We start from the raw sequence: 11,214 nt of genomic DNA on the forward strand, positions 1-11,214 counted from the left end.
CTGAGCTCCAGCCGCCTCTGAGAACGGGAGAAGAGTTAAGGTGCTAAGAGCTGCTGGCTGCAGTTCAACCATTACAGGCTAACACCTGTCACAAGTGCTAGAACCAAAATCTGGTACAGTTCTGAGTGTGTTTTATTGTTGTTTTCCTTGAGAGTTTAAAGTGAGTCATTTTTACTTTTTCCTCCTTTTATCCACCCCTTCCTTTGTCCATTCTTCCCTCTTCCTTTCTGGAGTTTGTTCATGCAACAGTCATCAGGTCTTCCAGTGACTCATTGCTTTGCAGAGTGAAGGATTTTGGTAATGATATAAATATGCCCCATGCATCAACCTCATGGTGTCCAATATTTCCATAAATTGGTCATAAAGAACACTGGGGCACATCCTGAACTGACAGAAGTGGTGTTCTGCTTACTTCTATCTTCTTTCCTGCTTATGTTTTATGGAGTTATGTTTCTGAGGGAGTTAATCAGAGACAGTCGAGAGATCTGTCTTTCCCTCTCCCTTCCCTTCAGTTCTAGTTCTCATTAACCTCCCCTCTACAATATAGCTAAACAACTATTTCATCTCCACTTCCTATTGACACATCTCTAGTTCTCACAGACATTGCCCTTACACCATCACAGACTGAACTCAAACCACCCAGTGAAGTGCAAATTGTTGCAGTGGAATTAGTTTGCAGCGCTGACTCTGCTCACTGGCAAACTCTATAAGCCCAACCTTCTGGAAGCTTCAGGCCAGCAGGATTGGGAGCTGATGCTGATTGGAGGGTAAGAGCATCTACAAGTGGAAATCAATGGGAGTTGCACCTGTGCTGGAGGTCAGGATGAACAACAGATCAGGGAGTTCAAGGCAACCCAAGTTACAGGGGGTGGGGTGGGATGTCACTCACAAACAAAGTTGGAGCAGAACAGAACAACACTAGAGCAGAACAGAAGGGAGATGGTTCAGGTCTTGGTTTTGCAAACTCATCTGCTGGGAAAACCAAAGCCAAACCTAGGGTGATTTGGATATGGGGATTGTAGCAGAAAAAGCCTGAAACATAGAGCCTGGTACCAGATGAGGCCTGAACCAAGTCAGGCCCTGCTTACAATACCACTGTCCAGTACATGAACTTGGTAAGGATGTGGCAGGTGTTGCTAAAACAGAGACATTCCTAATAAACACTAGGCAGTAGCTAGTCACTAAAAACAGTCCAGAAGGGTAGTACGAGAATACCCTGCTACAGAGTTATAGAATAAATACACTCCCCGAAGATGGTACACATTGACCCCTCCTAGGGTTCGAACCAACAGGTCCAGGGTGTATGGTGGTAACTAAGCATGTGAGAGGGGTAATACACAACTTTTTTGTATCAGGGTATAAAAGAGGGGTTACAGAAGGTACATCTGGCCAAGGGGGCAGTGGAAAATCCCACTGCTGACTGAGCTGGTCCATTTTCATGGGCCTCCATGTCCTAGTGTCCATGCAGAGTCTATAGGGTGCTAATACAAGTGCTTTGCAGCAAACCTGGCCAAGCGCATTTGCCACCAAATGAGTCCATTGTCTTTCAGGCAGTTTGACTGAGGTCTGCAGGGCCAGTTACCTGGCCAAAGCTAGGACAACGTATAGGTCCACACAGCCAATAACAGGTGTCCTTTTATCAGAGCCCCCAGCGATCATGGAAGGGTGGAGTGATGGTTCTGGTATCTGCCCATCTCCAGCTAACACTGAAACCCTTGCACAGGAGGTGCTGACTGTCAGTCCCTGGGTGGGTCTGCAGTGATTAGCCTAGAACACAAGATGGAGGACAGCACGGTGCCATGAAACACAGTCTTAAGAGAGGTTGGGCACCTGCAGCTAGGGTGACCAGAGAGCACGTGAGAAAAATTGGGATGGGATGGTGGGTAATAGAAGCCTATATAAGAAAAAGACCCAGAAATTGGGACTGTCCCCATAAAATCAGGACATCTGGTCACCCTATCTGCAGCTCCCACTGGTTTCAGAGGGAGATGCAGGAGCTCAGCACTGCTCAGAATTGGCCCATTGTGATGGAAGTGGAACATTCCACTGTAGGGGTGGTGACCTAGACAAAGCCAGAGGAGGGGACAGGCAGGGGAAGGGAACTAGGATGTAAGCTTCCATAGGTGAGGGCTGTGTAAGTCCCACTCCATCCAAATCACAGGGAAAGGAGCCATTCAAGACCCTGGAACTCACTGTCACAAACAGAGCCCCAGCTGGTGACTCCAGATCTGGAGTGTAATTTGACTCATTTGAGAGTTTAGAGTCAGCCAGAGCCTTCCCCCTACAGCTCCCCGGGGGGGTGGGGGAGGAGGGACCTGGGCTAGGTCACTTTGCCCAAATGACAAGGTGGTGATGACCCGTGACTCTGTTGTGATGCAGTGATTGTTGGGTCAGCCCCCAGGGACTGCAGCATTTTACACCAGGCTGTCACCCAGAGCACATGGCTGCTGTCTCTGGGTCTGAGTACGGGGACCAGGGTGATGGAGCAGGGCCTTCTGGGACCAACCTGCTTACATTGCTAAAGAACGGAACGTGAGACACAGAAGGATGAAGGAAAGTATTCTTGTAAGGAGGAAGGAAACAAGGCAGGGAGGGAGGGATGAGGTACTGATAAGGGAGAAGAGGGTGTGGGGGGGGGGGAACCAAAGAAGTTAGTGAGAAGCACCATGGAACTAAGGGGAATGAGAGAAGAGAGGGAAAAAGAGAGAGGAATGGGCAAAGAGGCTGCAAGAGAAGAGAAAGGAGAAGCACAGAAGTGGATGGGGGTAAAAACCCAGATGGATTTCTTTAGCATCAGGTAGAATCGCAATTGCCTTTGTCAAGCTGTACTCAAAGCAGCCAGTTGTAGCTACTAGGGGTTAACAATACAGGCATTTGTACAATTCAAAATGAAAAGGGTACAATTGGCCATAGCTCAGAGCAGGCATCAGCTTGGTTCTTACCTTTCAGGACCAACTGCAAAGTAATCTCTTATTTCTGTTGATTTGATCACTGCAGCTTGTCTGTCAGAAGTAGTAAGAGAACCTGTTCCTATCAAGAGGTAAGGAATGCACTTTCTCCTAGCAATGGAGTGGGAACTAACCAATCTGGGTGTACTTTCAGGTGAAGGAAGTGAATCTATCCTTTGCTGTCAAAGGCTACAAGCAGTTTCAGAAGAATAAAGCAAGATACATAACCAAAGCTTCTGAGAGGTTACAGAAATATTTACTTGTTCTAGTCAAGAATAAGGAAACCACTTATACATACTAGATTTTAACAATACAGCCGATTGTATGGAGAGAAAGAGAGAAACCAGTCCAGCAATTCATCATCAGAAGGTGTGCATTTACACTCCTTGTTACAAAATGAATCCAATGACAATTCATTTACATTTGTTGCCTGACAAAAATATGATTTGTCAAACATTGATCTTTGCAGCAGGTCATATTTCGAGATGCAAGGATAACACATGGCTGTAGGTTACAGGAAGAAAGTAGCTGATCCATCCTTTTAAGGAGGTAAGAAATACAATACACCATCCCCATAATAGTCAATGGTTCTGTCATACTTTCAGGTGGAAGAAAGGTAACTGATGCAATTTTCATCTCTCTAAAGAGCAGGAGAAGTTGCTGTACTGAATAAAGCAATACAAATGGGAGCTACCTGTTGAGATGAAAGGAAAGTAGTTGGTAATTCTAACTAATGATGATGATCTCTGCTGCTTTTTCCTTCCCAGAGAAGGCCATTGGTTGTTCCTACAAGGATGTAACAGGGAAGTTATTTCAAAGAAGAAGTGCAACTAACCACAGTGTGAAGATGAGCATTGAGCCTGTTCTTGCATTTGCAGAGAGGAGCTGTCCAGCTGATTCTATTTGTGCCTAATTGATCATTGTTGCTTATTTTTCAGATGTCAAGAAATAAGTGGAACTGAACATTTCTATCAAGAGGTCAGGAACCTCCTCACAACACGGGGGCAGGAATGAAAGGCTGTTTCTATTTTCAGGTGAAATGAAGGTCTTACCATTCAAAGGAGGATGATAAGAGGCTGCTAAATTTAAGGGAAAAAAAAGGTCAGACAGGTAATGATACCTGGCTAGAGGGAAAAGCATTTTACTTCCAGTTCAGAAAGAGGCAAGCAGCCATTTATACGCTTCAGGTTTTAACAGGTGTAGCTGGCTGTACTGCTAAGAATCAAAGCCTTGCAGTGGAACATGACTGACAAGTAGGTGAGCACTGAAAGGTCTCTAGAAGCCCAATGATCTGGATGCTAAGGAACCTTCTCCACTGATGACTCTTCATAGCTGGCAATGAGTAATAATAAATAATTCTGTCAAACATTGATTGCAGGTTTTGCTCTTCTGAGATATGAAGAGACCAGGTGCTCATTCCTACCAGGGAGAAGTGAGGCTCAGTGGCGTGGCTGTCCCGGGAAAGGAGGTAAGAAATACCAGTCTCCAAACATCCATGTGTACATTAAGTGGTGTGGATTTTGCTTTCAGGGAGAAAAACTGTGGATGACCTTACTTGTCATGGGGACAGTGTCAAAAGCAGACACAAGACAAAGCAACATGGACTTGCCAGCTGCTCAATACATTGAGGACTCCAATGACAAGATGTTATTATTTCAAGGGGTGAAAAAAGCAAACAAAAAAGCCACTTCAGATAGTTCAGCTAGTCGCAAGTTTGAATCAAATCAGCAGAACATCAGACATGGAGGTAAGCATTTAAGTTTCTCTGGTTCACAAATGAATCTGGTGCTAAAGCAACACTTGCAGACCAAATAAATAGCTCACATGGCATCTCCAGATGGAAGGACACCAGAGGGCTGTTGTTGTCTAGAAGGAATTAATGCAAATCCAACTATCTGAACCAGACATGTCAGTTGGTAAAGAAATGCACTTCCCGCCCCTTAACATTCAAGTGGAAATGCATAGATCCTTGTACTTTCAGATGAGAGAAATGCAGCTGATTTGAACGTTGAGGGTGTGAAAACTTCAGGAAGTTGCTAGAAGATCTGGGATATCTACAGAAAGGAAACAAGCAAAACTCCTCACTGTTACCAAGAGGTAAGAAACTCCCCTCATAATGGAGAAATTGATGGATCTGGTTTCCCTTCAGGTGAAAGAAATGCAGCTTGTCCGTCAGAAGTAGGAACAGTGTCTCTTACTATCAAGGGTTAAGGAATTCACCTTCTAGCAATGGAGTGGAAACTAACCAATCTGGGTGTACTTTCAGGTGAAGGAGGTGAATCTATCCTTTGCCGTCAAAGGCTACAAGCAGTTTCAGAAGAATAAAGCAAGATACATAACCAAAGCTTCTGAGGTTACAGAAGTATTTACTTGTTCCAATCAAGAATAAGGAAATCACCTATACACACTAGATTTTTAACAATAGAGCTGATTGTATGGAGAGAAAGAGATAATCCAATACAGCAATTCATCACACAGGAGGTGTGTATTTATACTCCCTATTACAAAATGAATCCGATGACAATTCATTTACATTTGTTGCCTGACAAAAATATGGTCTGTCAAACATTGATCTTTGCAGCAGGTCATATTTCGAGATGCAAGGATGACACATGGCTGTAGGTTATAGGAAGGAAGTAGCTGATCCATCCTTTTAAGGAGGTATGAAATACAATACACCATTCCCATAATAGTCAATGGTTCTGTCATACTTTTAGGTGGAAGAAAGGTATCTGATGCAATTTTCATCTCTCTAGAGCAGGAGAAGTTGCTGTACTGAATAAAACAATAAAAATGGGAGCTACCTGTTCAGATAAAAGGAAAGTAGTTGGTAAATCTAACTAATGATGATGATCTCTGCTGCTTTTTCCTTCCCAGAGAAGGCCATTGGTTGTTCCTACAAGGATTTAACATGGAAGTTATTTCAAAGAACAAGTGCAACTAACCACAGTGTGAAGATGAGCATTGAGCCTGTTCTTGCATTTGCAGAGAGGAGCTGTCCAGCTGATTCTATTTGTGCCTAATTGATCATTGTTGCTTATTTTTCAGATGTCAAGAAATAAGTGGAACTGAACATTTCTATCAAGAGGTCAGGAGCCTCCTCACAACACAGGGGCAGGAATTAAAGGCTCTGTTTCTATTTTCAGGTGAAATGAAGGTCTTACCATTCAAGGCAGGATGAAAAGAGGCTGCTAAATTTAAGGGGAAAAAATGGTCAGACAGATAATGATACCTGGCTAGAGGGAAAAGCATTTTACTTCCAGTTCAGAAAAAGGCAAGCAGCCATTTATACGCTTCAGGTTTTAACAGGTGTAGCTGGCTGTACTGCTAAGAATCAAAGCCTTGCGGTGGAACATGACTGACAAGTAGGTGAGCACTGAAAGGTCTCTAGAAGCCCAATGATCTGGATGCTAAGGAACCTTCTCCACTGATGACTCTTCATAGCTGGTAATGAGTAATAATAAATAATTCTGTCAAACATTGATTGCAGGTTTTGCTCTTCTGAGATATGAAGAGACCAGGTGCTCATTCCTACCAGGGAGAAGTGAGGCTAAGTGGCGTGGCTGTCCCGGGCAAGGAGGTGAGAAATACCACTCTCCAAACATCCATGTGTACATTAAGTGGTGTGGATTTTGCTTTCAGGGAGAAAAACTGTGGATGACCTTACTTGTCATGGGGACAGTGTCAAAAGCAGACACAAGACAAAGCAACATGGACTTGCCAGCTGCTCAATACATTGAGGACTCCAATGACAAGATGTTGTTATTTCAAGGGGGAAAAAAAGCAAACAAAAAAAGCCACTTCAAATAGTTCAGCTAGTCTCAAGTCTGAATCAAATCAGCAAAACATCAGACATGGAGGTAAGCATTTAAGTTTCTCTGGTTCACAAATGGATCTGGTGCTAAAGCAACACTTGCAGACCAAATAAATAGCTCACATTGCATCTCCAGATGGAAGGACACCAGAGGGCTGTTGTGTTCCAGAAGGAATTAATGCAAATCCAACTAGCCGAACCAGACATGTCACTTGGTAAAGAATTGCACCTTTTTTCCCTTCTTAACATTCAAGTGGAAATGAATAGATCCTCGTACTTTCAGATGAGAAATGCAGCTGATTTGAACGTTGAGGATGTGAAAACTTCAGGAAGTTGCTAGAAGATCTGGGATATCTACAGAAAGGAAACAAGCAAAACTCCTCACTGCTACCAAGAGGTAAAAAACTCCCCTCATAATGGAGAAATTGATGGATCTGGTTTCCCTTCAGGTGAAAGACATGCAGCTTGTCTGTCACAAGTAGGAACAGTTTCTCTTACTATCAAGGGTTAAGGAATTCACCTTCTCCTAGCAATGGAGTGGAAACTAACCAATCTGGGTGTACTTTCAGGTGAAGGAAGTGAATCTATCCTTTGCCGTCAAAGGCTACAAGCAGTTTCAGAAGAATAAAGCAAGATACATAACCAAAGCTTCTAAGGTTACAGAAATATTTACTTGTTCTAGTCAAGAATAAGGAAACCACTTATACCTACTAGATTTTAACAATACAGCTGATTGTATGGAGAGAAAGAGATAAACCAATCCAGCAATTCATCATGCAGAAGGTGAGTATTTATACTCCCTATTACAAAATGAATCCAATGACAATTCATTTACATTTGTTGCCTGACAAAAATATGGTGTGTAAAACATTGATCTTTGCAGCAGGTCATATTTCGAGATGCAAGGATGACACATGGCTGTAAGTTACAGGAAGGAAGTAGCTGATCCATCCTTTTAAGGAGGTAAGAAATACAATACACTATTCCCATAATAGTCAATGGTTCTGTCATACTTTTAGGTGGACGAAAGGTAACTGATGCAATTTTCATCTCTCTTAAGAGCAGGAGAAGTTGCTTTACTGAATAAAGCAATAAAAATGGGAGCTACTTATTCAGATGAAAGGAAAGTAGTTGGTAAATCTAACTAATGATGATGATCTCTGCTGCTTTTTCCTTCCCAGAGAAGGCCATTGGTTGTTCCTACAAGGATGTAACAGGGAAGTTATTTCAAAGAAGAAGTGCAACTAACCACAGTGTGAAGATGAGCATTGAGCCTGTTCTTGCATTTGCAGAGAGGAGTTGTCCAGCTGATTCTATTTGTGCCTAATTGATCATTGTTGCTTATTTTTCAGATGTCAAGAAATAAGTGGAACTGAACATTTCTATCAAGAGGTCAGGAACCTCCTCACGACACGGGGGCAGGAATTAAAGGCTCTGTTTCTATTTTCAGGTGAAATGAAGGTCTTACCATTCAAGGGAGGATGATAAGAGGCTGCTGAATTTAAGAAAAAAAATAGTCAGACAGGCACTGATACCTGGCTAGAGGGAAAAGCATTTTACTTCCAGTTCAGAAAAAGGCAAGCAGCCATTTATACGCTTCAGGTTTTAACAGGTGCAGCTGGCTGTACTCCTAAGAATCAAAGACTTGTGGTGGAACATGACTGACAAGTAGGTGAGCACTGAAAGGTCTCTAGAAGCCCAATGATCTGGATGCTAAGGAACCTTCTCCACTGATGACTCTTCATAGCTGGCAATGAGTAATAATAAATAATTCTGTCAAACATTGATTGCAGGTTTTGCTCTTCTGAGATATGAAGAGACCAGGTGCTCATTCCTACCAGGGAGAAATGAGGCTCAGTGGCTTGGCTGTCCCAGGCAAGGAGGTAAGAAATACCAGTCTCCAAATATCCATGTGTACATTAAGTGGTGTGGATTTTACTTTCAGGGAGAAAAACTGTGGATGACCTTTCTTGTCATGAGGACAGTGTCAAAAGCAGACACAAGACAAAGCAACATGGACTTGCCAGCTGCTCAAGCCATTGAGGACTCCAATGAAAAAATGCTATTATTTCAAGGGAAAAAGACACAAACAAAAAAAGCTACTTCAAATAGTTCAGCTAGTTGCAAATCTGAATCAAGTCTGCAGAACATCACAGACATGGAGGTAAGCATTTAAGTTTCTCTGGTTCACAAATGAATCTGGTGCTAAAGCAACACTTGCAGACCAAATAAATAGCTCACATGGCATCTCCAGATGGAAGGACACCAGAGGGCTGTTGTGTTCTAGAAGGAATTAATGCAAATCCAGCTAGCTGAACTGGGCATGTCAGTTGATAAGAGACAAAAAAAAGCACATTTCTTTAATGTTCAAGTGGAAATGAATAGATCCTTGTACTTTCAGATGAGAGAAATGCAGCTGAGTTGAACGTTGAGGGCGTGAAAACTTCAGTAAGTTCCTAGAAGATCTGGGATATCTACAGAAAGGAAACAAGCAAAACTCCTCACTGCTGCCAAGAGGTAAGGAACTCCCCTCATAATGGAGAAATTGATGGATCTGGTTTCCCTTCAGGAGAAAGAAATGCAGCTGATCTGATCTCCTGGGGATTGAGGACTATAAGCAGTCATATTACTGAAGCACACACACACACGTTGCCAGACCTGCAAAAAGTTGCCTTCCTTGACTCGAATGGGAAGACAAACACTTATCACCTTCACGTCTCAAACCCACAATGCAGCAGACCATCACTGACAAGGAGGTGAGCATTTAGGATTCTCTTATTGCCAAATGGAACAGATCATGCAAACAAGTTACCTGTCACATGCTGATCTCTACAGCCACAGCTGTGCTTCCCAGGGACTCATTTGTGAAGCTGATGTGTCTTTTCAGGAGAAGAGTTACAGATGCTCAGGATTTGAGTACGGAGGAATAGGAATGGAGCTGAACAGATCCAACACCTGAAAGGATGATTGGATCTCAAAATATGAAACCAGGAAAAAGACCTTTCATTCAATAAAGCACCAGGATTGGCTAAGGAGAGGTAAGCAGCATTTGGTAAGTCTAACAAATGAGCACAGCAACTTTTTAGTGCTCGTTATAACTTATATTGTGCCAAAGGGTTTGTTACAGCTGATCATGCATCTCAGGATCTAAGAGGACGTGAGGGGGATGGCAGATGTCAGGGGATTCATCTTTATTAGGAGGTGGTGAACCTGCTTGTCACATAATGTTCAAAAGTTGCTGCTGGGATGGAAGCAAAGAAGAAAGCCCTGGAAACGGGTTAGTGCTGGGACACAGACACTATCCTGGAGGGGCCTGGGACAGGGTATGTAACCATAGTGACCAGCGGGTCCTTTCCCCACTGTGATCCTGGCTCGCATGCACAGAGTGAAACCGATCGCCATGTTTGGGGTCAGGAAGGAATTTTCCTCCAGGGTAGATTGGCCAGAGCCCTGGAGGTTTTTCGCCTTCCTCTGGAGCATCGAGCAGGGACCAACCCTTAGGGCCATTTAGGAACAATAGACAATAAAATCCATCAGAGAGAACTTGTCTCTTCGTTTTTTGAATGTTCTATAAACCTGTCCTGTGCCCCTTGGCCATGCCCATGCTCCCAGCCCCACAGCAGGGCAGAGTCCCTCCCAGGTGCACTGCTCCCCCATCTGTGCCAGCATGGCCCCCATGTCACTCTCCCACTCCAGCAGGGACCCAGCACAGGAGAGATCAGCACAGGAGAGACCAGCCCACTGTCCTAGAGAGGGAAAAGCCGTGTGCAAGGCTCCCAGGGATGCGGAGAGGACATGGCCAGGTGCACCGGTCAAGGGGAAAGCAGGAAGCACAGCAGCAGTTACCATGTTTCTCTCACAGGATGCCCGGAGGGGCCAGGGCAAGGCCTTTGGTCAGCCACATCCAAGCGCTTTGCCCCGCTGCCCTGTCATAAGAGCCCCTCAAAGAGCGGCTCTGAAAGGGGCGGTCAGTGACCCCAGAGCAATTCTTCCATTGGAATGGTGGGGCCACCGATTCCTGAGCTCCTGAACTGGGCTCACAGGCTAGCAGCGAATAGTCCCCCAGGGTGGGTTCAGCTCTGGCTGCCCCTCGCTCCAGAGGGGGCCATTGGGCATCCAGGAAGCTCTTGCCTTCAGCTGTCCTCTGCAGTCTGCTCCAGCTGTTCCCTCTTCTCTTCTAACCCCCCTCCAAGTCTGGCACCTCTCAGGGCGGTGCTGGGTTGGCCTGCAAGAGCTCATTCCCCCTGAATTGCCAAGCACGGGTCTGTAGATCTCATTGCAGGCATTCTGGGAAATCAGATCTCCATGATCTGCCTCAGAGGGACTGGGAGCATGACCAGGGGACATAGAACAGGGTCAGTATTAGCAGCACGTGGCTGGAGGGGATGAGAAGAGGGAGAGGGGCCAGTAACATGTTATTCTGCATCCACTTTCTGCCCCTCCCCAATCAGC

The 11,214-nt window shown here is 44.5% G+C and overlaps 1 long non-coding RNA gene across 3 annotated transcripts; it reads left to right on the top strand.

Annotated features, from left to right (window-relative positions):
* Positions 1-5,797: 5,797 nt before the first annotated feature.
* LOC115660451 lies at positions 5,798-10,340 on the top strand. Of its 3 annotated transcripts, XR_004002823.1 has the most exons (7): positions 5,798-6,808; positions 7,046-7,159; positions 7,332-7,545; positions 7,646-8,434; positions 8,556-8,926; positions 9,164-9,279; positions 9,650-10,340. It is a non-coding gene; the product is annotated as an uncharacterized LOC115660451 (long non-coding RNA). The 3 variants fall into 3 exon arrangements; XR_004002822.1 differs by having other exon boundaries at positions 7,646-8,926; positions 9,164-9,518; XR_004002821.1 differs by having other exon boundaries at positions 7,646-8,926.
* Positions 10,341-11,214: the final 874 nt, after the last annotated feature.

The sequence above is a fragment of the Gopherus evgoodei genome, chromosome 12 (genome assembly GCF_007399415.2).
Source record: "Gopherus evgoodei ecotype Sinaloan lineage chromosome 12, rGopEvg1_v1.p, whole genome shotgun sequence".
Classification (NCBI taxonomy): Eukaryota; Metazoa; Chordata; order Testudines; family Testudinidae; genus Gopherus; species Gopherus evgoodei.